Source organism: Dipodomys merriami, unplaced genomic scaffold (genome assembly GCF_024711535.1).
Source record: "Dipodomys merriami isolate MVZ:Mamm:240054 unplaced genomic scaffold, mDipMer1.0.p SCAF_45, whole genome shotgun sequence".
NCBI lineage: Eukaryota > Metazoa > Chordata > Mammalia > Rodentia > Heteromyidae > Dipodomys > Dipodomys merriami.
The window spans coordinates 10,940,416-10,952,802 of NW_027206013.1; the positions used below are offsets into that span (position 1 = coordinate 10,940,416).

General features: G+C 55.7%; 1 protein-coding gene across 1 annotated transcript in view; it reads left to right on the plus strand.

Moving 5' to 3' along the window:
- The first annotated feature begins 2,169 nt into the window (after positions 1-2,169).
- LOC138808443 (protein FAM222A-like) overlaps positions 2,170-12,387 on the plus strand; it is a 44,383-nt gene continuing 34,165 nt past the window's right edge. Inside the window, exon 1 of the mRNA XM_069994685.1 lies at positions 2,170-2,772. The gene's annotated coding sequence lies outside the window, so the exon portion shown is untranslated. The remainder of the gene's footprint in view (positions 2,773-12,387) is intronic.

Genomic DNA, 12,387 nt, shown 5'->3' on the forward strand with positions numbered 1-12,387 from the left:
TTTCTGTAGGGATCCTGCGGTTTCTTCTGGGAAGCTGGCTCCTTGGCCTGCTTTGTGATGAACATATAACAAGTGAGGGAACTATCCCATGCAGTGCTGGACCTAAACTCCATCACTACAAGGTTGAAGGCTTGACCTCAATGGTATATACCAGTCCAGCAAATGTGAGGTCCCTAGTTCAAAACTAGTACCTATGAAAAAAAATCATCACTGCCAAAAATATGCCTTAGTACAAAATATTCATGACACTTCACATTTTTTCCCTTTTATTCTTTGTCTTTTTGTCAGTTGTAGGTCTTGAACTCAGGGCCTGGACACTGTCCCTGAGCTCTTAGCTCAAGGCTAGCACTCTACTACTTTGAGCCACAGTGCCCCTTCCAGTTTTGTGGTGGTTAATTGGAGAGAAGAGTCTCTCAGGAACTTTTCTGACCAGGCTAGATTCCAATCGTGATCCACAGATCTCAGCCTCCTGAGTAGCTAGGATTATAGGTGTGAGCCACTAGCCCCCCACCCACTCCACGTTTCTTTTTTTTTTTTTTTTTGTCGATCGTGGGGCTTGAACTCTGGTCCTGGGCGCTGTCCCTCAGCTCTTCAGCTCAAGGCGAGCGCTCTACCACTTGAGCTACAGCGCCACTTCCGGTTTTCTGGTGGTTTATTGGAGATAGGAGTCTCACGGTCTCTCCTGCCCGGGCTGGCTTTGAACAGCGATCCTCAGATCTCAGCCTCCTGAGTAGCTAGGATTACAGGCGTGAGCCACCAGCGCCCGGCTCACTCCACGTTTCTTAACCTGAGTTTCTCCTGTGGGCCATAATACCTTAGGTAAATAAGGTACTATGTAACTGTGCTAGCTACTGTTTTTGTTTTGTTTTGCAATGCTGGAGTCTGAACTCAGAACTCTAACATTAAGGAAGCATACTTCCACTTGAGTTTCACTCCCAGCCCTTTTAAAAATTATTTAGTTATTTTAAAAAAAAGGATCTTACTTTTGCTTTTTGCCTTTTCCCTCCCAATTAGCTGGGATCACAGAGGTGTAATCCTATAGCTGGCTTGTGACAGGGTATCACTATTTTGCTTTTGACCTTGAACTACAGTCCTGAGTTGTTAGGATTACAGGTGTGAGCCATTCCTTTTTGTTGTGGTTGTTGTTGCTTGCTTCATTTTAGGTACTGGGGATTGAACCCTGAGCTTCACACACCTGCAACTCTTTCCTTTTTATTACTTTCAAGATTGGTCATGGGCTTGGCCCAAGATTAAGTGAAACAATGCAGACAGTACACTTAGCACGGTATCTTACCCCAAACATAGGCTCAGTACAGAACTACTTTTTCCACCCTTCGGGCCCTGACAAAGGGACTACAAGTACCAGCATGGCCTGCGCCTCCAGTCCGGGTCTCTCCGCTCGCCTCAGGCGCGCGGCATGCCGGGAGTTGCAGTCCTCCAGAGGCCAGCCCCGCCTCGTTCCGAACTGGGGGGGCGGGGGGAGGAGGTTGGAGAGCCGCCCTGCCGGCCTTTGAATTTTGCCGCGAAAAGCGCGCGTGGCGGCCCCCGGCCCCGCCCCCTAATAGACGCGGCGCCGCGTCACCCTGGTAACCGCCTCTCGCCCGCCGCTGATTGGGCCGAGTGGCGAGGGGCGGGCGGGGATCGAGACGCAGCGGCGGCTGCGGCCGCTCGCGCCTGTCAGTCGGGCTGGAGCGGAGCAACGGGCAGGACGGTCGGGCTGGCGGCTCGGCGGAGACGCTGCGCGGCGCCGGCCCGGAGAGCCGCAGAGCCGGAGAGCCGGGCCCGCGACCGGAGGGGCGCGGTACCCGGATCCGGAGGCGAGGCCGAGGCGCCCGCGCACGCCAGGCGACACAAGACGGCCCCGAGAGTCCCCGCACGCCGCCCGGGGCCATGAGCGCGTGAGAGCCCCGTGCGCGCCGCTCCTGCTGCAGTCCTCGAGCGCACACGACCGGCGCGCCGACCCGCGGGCGTCCCCGCGTCCGCGCCGCGCCGCCGGGACCGGCCCTCCCCGGGCGCGAGGCCCCGGAGGCGGCGTCCCCGCCGGTGCCTCCGCCGCGGCGGCCGCGGCGCTCGCCGGCCTCCCCTCCCCCACGCCCGCGGCGCGGAGCGGCAGCGCGAGGAGGAGGAGGAGGAGGAGGAGGAGGAGGGGCCGGCGCATTCTCGCCGCTGCTCTTCGCAACCTGCGGGGGCCGGTGCGTGCCCGACCCGCAGCTGGGGCCGCAGCAGGTGCGCGCAGCCTCCGGAGGAGACGATTCTGCACCCCACACCCCGGGCCAGCCCGGGGGCCGCGAGCCGGCGGAGCGGGCGGGCGAGAAACAGCAACAAAGACCCGCTGCAGCTGGGGCTGGCGAGACGGGCCGCGGCCGCCGGGCTCCCCACGCTGACGGAGAGGCCGCCCTGGGAGCGGCGCGGGCCGAGCCGCAGCCGTAAGCGGGGCCCCGAGGGGAGGCGCAGCGCCTCCCGCCGGCCGCGTCGAGCGCTGGCTTGGGCAAGGATGCACCCCCTGAGCGCCAGCCCTGCCCGGGCCCCGGACGCGCGCGACCCTCGCTGAACCGAGGAGCCCCACCCCCACCCCACCCCCGACCTGGGACGGCGCGTCTCGGCGCCGGGATCGCTCGCACGGACTGCAACCCTTCCCACCCGGAGAGAAGCATCGGCCCCCGGAGGGGGCTTCCTCGGACAGCCTCTGCCCACCCCTGCATGGCTGCGACCCGCCCGGGGCAGCGTCGTGGCCTCTGAGACCTGGTGCCCTTGCACGGCCTGGCTGAATCGGTGAGTTGCGCGGTGCGGGGGGGATTCCGATCTGCAGTTGGGGGACACTCTCTGGCGTGTGGGCGGCCTGGACTGGACAGAAAGAGGCGCCCCGAGGCAGCAGTCTTCCGTGTCCACTCCTTCCCCGCCTGCACACAACTTGGTCGGACTAGCCAGAGGGCTGGAGTGGACGGTGGGGATCCCCGGTGGCCATTTCCGTGGTGCTTTGGGCAGGGCCAATGCCAGGGAGTTAAAGGTCACCCCACCGGTAAAGCTAACAGACAAAGGTGGTGGCTCTGTTGTCTGGAAATTCACTGGGAGCACCCTGGGTGGGACAGCATTGGGGATCTCCAAGGCAACCTCGGATTGCTTAGAGAGGGCCCTGGTTCCGAGAGGTGATCTGGTGTCTGGGACACACAGGTGGCAAAGGTTGAGAAGTTTGTGCTCTCCGAGTCCCAGTTACACATAGCAGGACTCTCTCCATTCCAGCCCAGATTCCCACCAATAACTTACAGGAGGATCCTGTGGTACTGTGTGTTCCCCATGGGCCTGTCACGTGACATCACTGCCCGGCCTCTGATGTCACTGGGGGTTGCAGCTGGTCTTGACCCCAGTACCTGAGAGAATAGGGCTGGGTGCTTTTTTGGCTAGTGGAAGGGTAACTGCCAACTTTTTTCCTCCCCCTCCCCCTCCCCCCCAAACTCTCTTACTACAGTCTTCTGACCTAAATCCCCAGCGGCCTGGCAAAGTGCAGGGAGGGAGGCAGCACCAGCTGTCCCTGCTGGTGCTCCTTCCCCCAAGGACAGGTGTTCAGAACTTTGCCATATAGCCCAGCAGAGTGTATAGGGAGCTTGAACTCCCAGACAGAGCAATGACCTACTTTAACATGGGATACTAAAGAGACCTCCTTGAACTTTACCATATACCTAGCCTAGGGCCCCAGTGATGTGAGCTGTCAGCCTTCAAACAGGCTACTTCTGCTCAGGAGCATGTGAATTCTCTGCCCACACATGTGAATTCTCTGCCCCCAGCTAGAGATGATGAGAGGAGCTGCTGCTGCTGCTGCTGCTGCTGCTGCTGCTGCTGTACTCTTAAGTCTAGGGGAGGCCCCTGCCATTGAACCTGAGGTGAGGGGCCTTGGCCCAACCTCCGCTCCTGCCTGTGCCATTCTCCTTGTGGAGTTACAGATGGTTTTGACATGCACAGTGTGATTGATGCTTATTAAATGGATGAAGGGCAAATCAGCGCAAGGTCTGAATAAAGGTTTCTGCCAGGGCCCAGCTTTGATGGGCAGAGACATTAAATCCTTTTTCCTCACCAGAGGCCAGCACTGGTCCTATACCATGTGAACTCCAGAGAAGCCCCAAGCAGCACCCTGTTTCTGGTCCCTGGGTACTATTTCTAAGTCCCTTCCAGCATTGACTGCCAGCGTCAGATGTGGGTAAGACTGCTGGATCACGTTTCTAGGAAAAGGCTCAAGTACTCTGTCATTGCTTCTGCAGTGTGGGCTAGGTTGAGCTCAGGGAAGAGCGTGTGGGGCCATTCTGGAAGCCAGGTCCTGGTGTCTGTGCAGCCAGCATTTTTCTTCTTCTCCTCCCAGACTCTCTAGCTAGATGAACAGGTCAGTAAATACCACAGAAGCTGCTTTGGGGGCTTGGCAGGGAGATGGTGTTTCTAGCTGAAATAGTGTTGTTAAACACACAAGCTTCCGAGGACAGCAGAGCAGCAGCAGATTGGGGGAGAGCTGGGAGGTGTGGGCCGGGGCTGTTTGCACTGCCTCTCCACGCTTCCCAGTTTAGAAACAAACTCTTGGAATGCTCGCCAGAGATCCACAAACACAGTATTTACACTTTCTCAGCCAAGGCGGAGGGAAAGGCTGTCAGAATTGGGCAACTCCTGCTGTTCCCTTCCCTCCGCTCCCTGGGCTTGGCAGTTGGCGCCAGACACAGGCAGGAGAGTGCCAGCTTACCCGGCATCTCCCTGTGTGCCTTGCAGTGCCTTTATTCTTCAAGTGGCTCAAAAACGGTGGCCATTTTGCAGATGAGAAAGCTGAGGCTCACACTGAGGAAGTAATGGTTAGCAAGGTGCTCAGCTAGGCAGCTGTGGAAGTTTGGCCTTAATAGCCCTGGCTTCAGAATCTCTGGGACCTTCCCCTCTTGCTTGTTGGACAGGTCTTTACTGCAAAATTCCGGGATTGTAGGCTATGAAGGGAGCCTGCCTTGTCTGTGCCAAAGCCCACATTTGAATCCCAGCATTACTTACAGGAAATATTAAGGACAGTGTCACTCCTGCCTGGTTTGTCATCTGCCTATCCCCCTGGACTTGCTTGGAGGGGTGATGAGGCTGCCTTCAGCCATCCAGGGACTCTGGATGAGTGCCTAGCTAATTCAAAGGCCAGAATATAGAGTGGCATGGGCTCCTGACCCAGTACCAGGTCAGGAAGGGCCTGGGGGACAGGGCCATGTGACCCTTGTAAAGGACAAGTTAGGGACACATGGGCAGAGGAGTAAGAAGAGCCAGCCAGGCAGTGGGAGCAGCACCAAGTGGGTCAGAGATGTCTGTGGGGCCTTGCGTCTGCTGTGGTGAAATGGGGCCAAGTGGCCCTGAGGTGACTGTGCCAGGGAGCCTCAGGTGACAGGGAGACAATCCAGTGAGAGCACCCTGGATATCCTTTCTGGTCAAAGAGAAGGGTTCTTTTTCTTTTTTTTGGGGGGGGGGTCTGGTCGTGGGGCCTGAACTCTGGGCCTGGGCGCTGTCCCTCAGCTCTTCAGCTCAAGGCTAGCGCTCTACCACTCGAGCCACAGCACCACTTCCAGCTTTTTTCTTTTTGCTTATGTGGTGCTGAGGAATCGAACCCAGGGCCTCGTGCATGCAAGGCAAGCGCTCTACCACTGAGCCACCTTCCCAGCCCCAAGAGAAGGGTTCTTTTGGAAAGGCTGGCTCCCTTCTCCCACCACAGTAATCCTCCTCCCATGTCTAATTCCACCTAAGCTTACTGTGCCTAGGCCAGGCAACTTTAAGGTTGCTGTGGTTGCTTATGCCCCCTGATGAGAAACTGAGGCTCTCCAGATTTCCTTCCGGCCATTTCCCCATTTGTAAGAAAGCTGCTAGTAGCCCCCACTTCCCCGGGGTCTACTGGATGAGGACATACAGTAAGCTCTGGGTAAATGCAATTTCAAACCTAACTCAGCCTTATTTTCTAGACAGGGTGGCTACAGACCCAGTTCTGGATACAGTGTGACAGGAAGGCACTTCTGACCCCCAAGCAGCTGTGCTCCAGGGCCTGGGGCTCGGCCAGGGTCTCCTCCCCAACCTCTTTTCTGCCCCTTTGCTTTCCCATCTCCTCCCAGCCAGAGGAAGCAGGCAAGCCGCTCATATTCATGAACTGTAATTCAATCAGCCAGCGATTCCTCGGGGCTGGGCGGGGGTGAGAACGGAGGGAGCGCACAAAAGGGCCGCTTTATTACCTCCTGCGGGCCGGGAATTGCTGCTCTCCCCCAGCAGCGGCCAGAGCCGCCTTTATTGTGTTAACCCATTTGAGTGTCAAGAGCCATTGTGCGCTCTCCCTCGCGGCCTGTGAGGCTCGGCCAGCGGAGGGAGGAGGGCTGCGCCGCTGGCCGGTCACCTCCGCCGGCGCCGCCTGCCGCCCTGATTGGTTGCTAAGTGATTTGCATCCAAGGTAATCACTTTTATCTCAGAAGGATGTCGACTATAATTATAAGCTACTGACATCTTCTGAAATCTGCCTAATGACTATTTTAGTCTGCCCGGGCTGGGAGGGGGGGGTGAAGGCAAGGGGGGGTGAAGGCACTGTGGAGTGGGGGGAGAATGGGCTCCTTCCACCTGGACCCTGAATTCTCTAGTTGAGAAGTAGCTAGTGAGTGCCTCAAACAAAAGACCAGCCGGCTGCAGGGGAGCTTTCATTCCGGTGGGCGGAGTTAGTACCATTTCAGAGATGGGGAAATGGAGGCCTAGGCAGAGAGCCACCTGCCCAGAGCCACACAACCAAACAGATGCCCAGCTTCTGGGTCCATGGGACCCTAACTCATGCACTGATCACATAGGTGGGGAACAGACAAATAATAGTGAGCGGGGGACCTTGGTCTAGTACCTTCTAGTACCTTCTAGTACCTAAGACATAAACCTCATTTTACCAAGGAGGACGTGGGGACACAGAGAAGATGCCTGTCAAGGGTTGCCCAACTAAGGAGTAGTAGGAGAGGGATCTGTAGGTGGCCAGAGGCTGGGGTGAGAGAGGTGGTATAGGCAGGGAGGAGAGAGAGTGAAAAGCCTAGGATTCCAGCTTACCCCCGCCCCTCATCGGAACACCTGCACCAGCCTAGGCCAGCGCATCCAGTATGGTTTGGTTACTATGAAGTGGCAAAACTCTTTTGGAATGGTGGGCCCAAAGCTTCATGGAAAGCCCTCTGCAAAGGAGGGAGGGGAGACCCAACGGGGGAAAACCCATAGCTGTTCCTGAAGGGCTTCTAACAGGAGCTAGGACCAAGTGCATCTGTCCAGCCCCAGCAAGTGGCAATGCTGCCGGCTGAGGGAGGTTAGGACCAGTTAAGATAGGGAGCTTGTAACTGGGCAGAGATGAAAGGGAGATAAACTTAGGAGAGTGTTGGGGAACCTTGAATGCAGGAAAGACTGGAGTCAATGCTGACTGAGGGGAAGGGGTGATTGGGACCTGTTAAGGTTGGCAGGGAGCTTGGGATCTTGAACTGCCTGGTTTAGAACCTGGGATCCTATACTGTTAGTGGCTGTGTGTCCTCAGATACATCACTTTACTCCTCTGGGCCTTGATTGCCTCATTCAAGAGGGAGATTTTCTTATAGATGGGAAGATTGCATGAGAATAGTACTCCTGTGTGTTGTGGGGATAGTGAGGAAGGAGAGGCTTGCTCAGCTCCTGAGACATTAAAGAGCCAGGTTCAGGCCCTGGCGAGTCACCCTGGCCCCACAGCAAGCCTCAGTCCAGGCTGTAGCAGCTGTTTTGGATTCTGGGAGGGCCTGCTATTGTACCAAGAGCACCAGAGTAAAGGCCTGGATGGTGGAGGGGGGCAGGGGGGGTGGTGCTGGCTGTGAACAAGTTCCCAGGGACAAAGGGTTAATGAGCAGTCTCTGGGAAGAGGGGACGCCCTTGGAGAAAGAGGTCCAGCCACTAGCTGTCTTTTCCAAGATTTGTTACCTGAATCTACTGGAGGAAGCAGAGGTGGTAGGGACTCCCAGTCTCAGTCTCCTCATCTGTCAGATGGGCCCAAGTCCATTGAGCCAGGGAGTAGCTAGAGTAAGAAGAAGACAGAAATGGCTATTTTTGCTCTTTATTCATGTATTCATTTACTACCAGGCTCCCTGCCAGGTGCTCAGGACACAAAGATGAACAGGCCCCAGTTACCTTGACAGGTGGCAGGCGCCCAGGGAGACATCTCTGACATGGAGCAGCAGAGCGGGTCCGTTGCCAAAACAGAGGGATTCTCAGTGTGCAGCCACCACCTCAGGAGCAGGATGCTACTGTGTCCCACAGCAGTGAACACAACAGAGGAAGGCCCTGCTCTTGAGGGCCTTGGGTCTCTCAAAGCCTGCTGGGAAATCAGAGGTGGAAACTGACTTGCAGCCAGGGTAACCAGGGAGGGTTCCCTGGAGGGGGTGACACAGCAATTGCTGGCGTTTTGCACTTTTAAACATTTTTTGCCAATTGTGAGAATCCCAGGACACTGTTGACACCTACTGTGTGCTGGACTGGGCCTCCTCCTTTGGCCTTTGTTTCTCTCATTTAATCTAAATCATAGAAAGGGCCATTTTGTGAAGGGTGTTTTGTTTTGTTTAATTCTTGTTTTATAGATGAGGAAATTGAGGCTCGCCTGCTGTGAGAACATAGCAGGTGGACAGAGCCCCCTTAATTATCCACCAGAGTGTTTGCCTCTCCTTCTGTGGGGGTTCTGGGCTGGGCAAGGCTACTTTGGGAAATCCTTGGGCAGGAACTACAGGACCCTATTCTGGGCAGGCTGACTCCTTTATGCACTGCATGACCTTGAACAAGTCGTCTCCCACCCCACTTCAACTCAGACAGAGCTGTGTCCTTCGTGAAATGTCAAGGATGGTAAATCAGTGGCAGGTCTGGCTTGCCTTCTACCACTGTGCCCTTGGCAGACATTGCCAATCAATTGCTGCCCTCTTCCCCTGCTGAGTTCCTCCCCTGACCTTGGGTTCTTGCCAGGGCTATGGGCAGACATCATCAATCAATCATCGGGGCCGATGAGCTGAAACTGGTGGTTGCGTGGCCTTGATTGAGCTCAGGGGTTTCTCTGCCATCTCCATGTGGTTCTGAGGCTAGGGACCCAGTGGGACCTTCTCTGAGGCTATGGGTTGTTCTTCAGCCATGAAGAACACATTTAAGTGTGATTCAATTGCCTTCTTCCAGCTCCCAGAGTCATAGCCATCTGTATAAATCCCCGAACACCTACAGCCTGGAACTTTTCAGTTAGTATTTATCGGGAGCTAGGTCCTTCAGGGGCACTCTTGACCGTCTTCAGGGTACCTTCTCTAGGGAGAAGTCTTAGCCATTTTAGAGATGAAGAAAGAGGGGCTCCATGCAGTTAGCATAGCTGTATGTGTTTGCCAAGTAGCTGAACTGGCATTTGAACTCAGGTCTCAAAGTCTGTAGCCTAGGGGGTGGCAAGCTTCCTGAGCCAGGCGGTGTTTTGGGGCCTTAAGAGTTGGTGAGTTTCTGACAGACTGAGTGGAACAGCCTGTCTTAGGCAAGCAAGTGTTCTTGGTGAGAGATCAGTGTATGCTGGGGCATGGCTGCAGAAGGAACTGGGCTGGTCTTGGCTTTTGGACTTTGCTTCCCAACAGTAGGGAGCCAACAGAGTTCTCTAAGCCAAATCCAGCATTTCTATGAACCCTGGCTGAGAACGCTTAGAGCTATCTGCCTCTGGTCTGCTGGAAAGTTTGGCCTAGGACAGTGCCTGGCACATAGTAGGTAGGCATCCAAGAAGTGTTTGTTGAATGAGTAAATGAATGAATGTTCACTCGACTGAAATGTTGTTTCTGACCTTCCCAAGGGTCTACCTGCAAGGAGAGAGACCAGAGTCCCTCTCTCCAGGGTAGGTTGAACATCAGGCCTGACAGGGAGCAGCAGGGGAGGGGACCGGGAAGGTACCTTGGGCAGGGGTCCTCCCATCCTCCTGACCCTGCTGCCTGTCCTTAAGACCCCCTCCTAGTCCTTCCTGCTGGGTTGTCTTCGCTTCACCAGCCATGCCTGGCGGGCAGTGTGGGCCCAGCGCTTGGAGGGATGAAAGATGAAGGTTCGTGACCATTTTTTAACTCAATAAAGGGAGAGACAAGCTGCAGGCTGCAGGCCGGAGATATAATTAGTTCGCAGCAGTGGCGCTTTCTTGATTTAGCTTCTGAGAGAACAAGACAAGGATGTTATACCCAATTAGCAGTAACATCCAGTCGGAGCCTCAATAGGTGAGATAACAAGCTATTTTTATGACTTCTCTCCCTGCGTAGAGGGGGTGGGGTTCAGGGGTATCAGGGCCGTACTTCTTTTCATCAGGGAACAATTATTAGCGATCTCAGGATTTTCCCAAGCCAAACGATGCATTCGTTAACCCAAACAAGAAGCAGCCTCGAGAAGCAGCTGGGGCAGCAAGCTGGCATTTTGAGCAGGGGGAGAGTGGGAGGCATGCAGGCCCCTTGTCCTCACTCTAGAAGCTCTTGGATGAGAGTCTGTAGGGTTGGCAGGGGATGCTCAAGTCCTTGGGAGATGCTTAGTGCCTGCTTTGAATTCTCTGTCTGCTTTCAAAGGGACATAGGCTGGGCTAATTCCTCTATGGGTGAAGAAGGAACCAGTTCTGGCCCTTGGCAGTCCTTCCTGGCAATACTTTCCATCTCTTCTGCCAACTGGGCCAAGAGGTTCTGGCTCCTCAGCCCTGCACCTGCTGTTGCCCTAGGCCTGGTGGACCCCATCATGGCCCACACCACCCACCTGCTCAGAGTGCTCATATGCTGCAAAGCACCTTTGTTACCTCGCTGCCCAGGTACCTGGCACTGTGCTGGCCAGGGCAGGGAGGCCCTGCCAAGCCCCACTCCAGCTGCCTGGCTCTGTTCTCCAACTCCTGGTGAAGGCCAATGTCCAGAGAGGAAGTTGGCTGAGCCCCCTCAGCACCTCACCATCCTTGGCCCCAAGCCCACTGCCTGTGCCCTCCCCCCCCATCCCATGGCTCCCCTTGTCAGTATGGAACCCCACACTGTGGTTCAGACAACCGACAGAGCCAGCCATGCAAAGTGGGAGTTTAATTGCAAACAGTTTTTATGGATCATGGGCCCATCTGTGCCACCATATGCAAAAAAAGGAAAAAAAACAAAAGCTTCCCTTTTTCTTCTTCTTTTTTTTCTCCCCACTCCAGTCCCAAACCAACTCTAAGGAGTTGGGACACATCTTGGGGGCTTTCTGCAGGGTGGGCGTTCCCAGAAGCAGGACCTGTCTTCATAGAGGGTGCTGGAGTCTCAGCAGACTGTGGGCTGGCCTTAACCCACAGGCTTCTCCTAGGCCTTGGGGGGCTGCCTTTCCCAGCCACCTGGCAGGTGCTGTGGTGTAGCTTCAAGCACCACTCACTGTGTGCAGGAATGAGTGTGGTAGTGTTGGGGGCTTCCGACAAGGCACTTTCCCTCCCAGTTCTAGTCCTGGAACGGGAAGCCAGCTTGGTGAGCCGCCCCAGGCTTGCCCTCTCTCCTCCTGGCAGCACTGCTGTCCTGATGCCCTGACCGGCTCAGCACTGAGGATTCCTGTGCCTCCATGCCTCAGCTGGGTGGCTTCACACTGCAGATTGGGGATAAGGTCACTGGAGCACAGGAAGTGCATTTCTGTCACTTCTCTTCACTGTGGGGCTGTGAGCTTCAGAAGGAAGGGACTTTGCTTTGTTCTCTGGTGTCCTCGGCAGTCAACAGATGTCTAGAATGTGTGGTCCTGAGGGAGGAACTGTATTCACCGGATTGAGGAAGGAGCTGGAATTCAGGTTGTTACTGCCTTTCTCATTGGAGTCTAGAACCCACTGCACAGCCTGGGGCATCCAAACCCCATTCTACAGGCAAGGTAAACTGAGGCCCCACAAGGTTAACGGAGTCTCCCCAAGTGTATGCAGCTGAAGACAGGCCGGAGCTAGGAGCAGAACCTTGGTCTGAGTGACTCCAGCTGTCCAAGTTCTTGCCCTCATGGTTACAGGTTAATATGTTCAGGACCAGAGCTGGGAAGGGACTTAGCCAAGGTCACACAGCAAAACCAAAACCCAGCAGCCAGCCCTTGCAGTACAGATGAGGTAACTGGGGCCCTCCCACCTCAAAGCAGGTCAAGGGCCTGGTCTCCTCTCTCCCTGCCTCCCCCTGCGTCTCCCAGGTCTGCGCCTGTGGGTTTCCTTGCCAGCTTCATGGTCTGGTGGCCCAGGACCAGGCACTTGGCACAGCCCTTCCACCACAGTTAGCAGGGAAGCAGGGTCCAGGGCTCCATCCCCTGGAACCTGGGGGAGCATAGGCCCAGCACCAGGCAGCCAGTTCCCCTCCCAGTGGTGATCACCAGCTCCCATTGTAATCATTAAAACTATTAGAAGGAAACGTTCGCTTGAAGCAAATG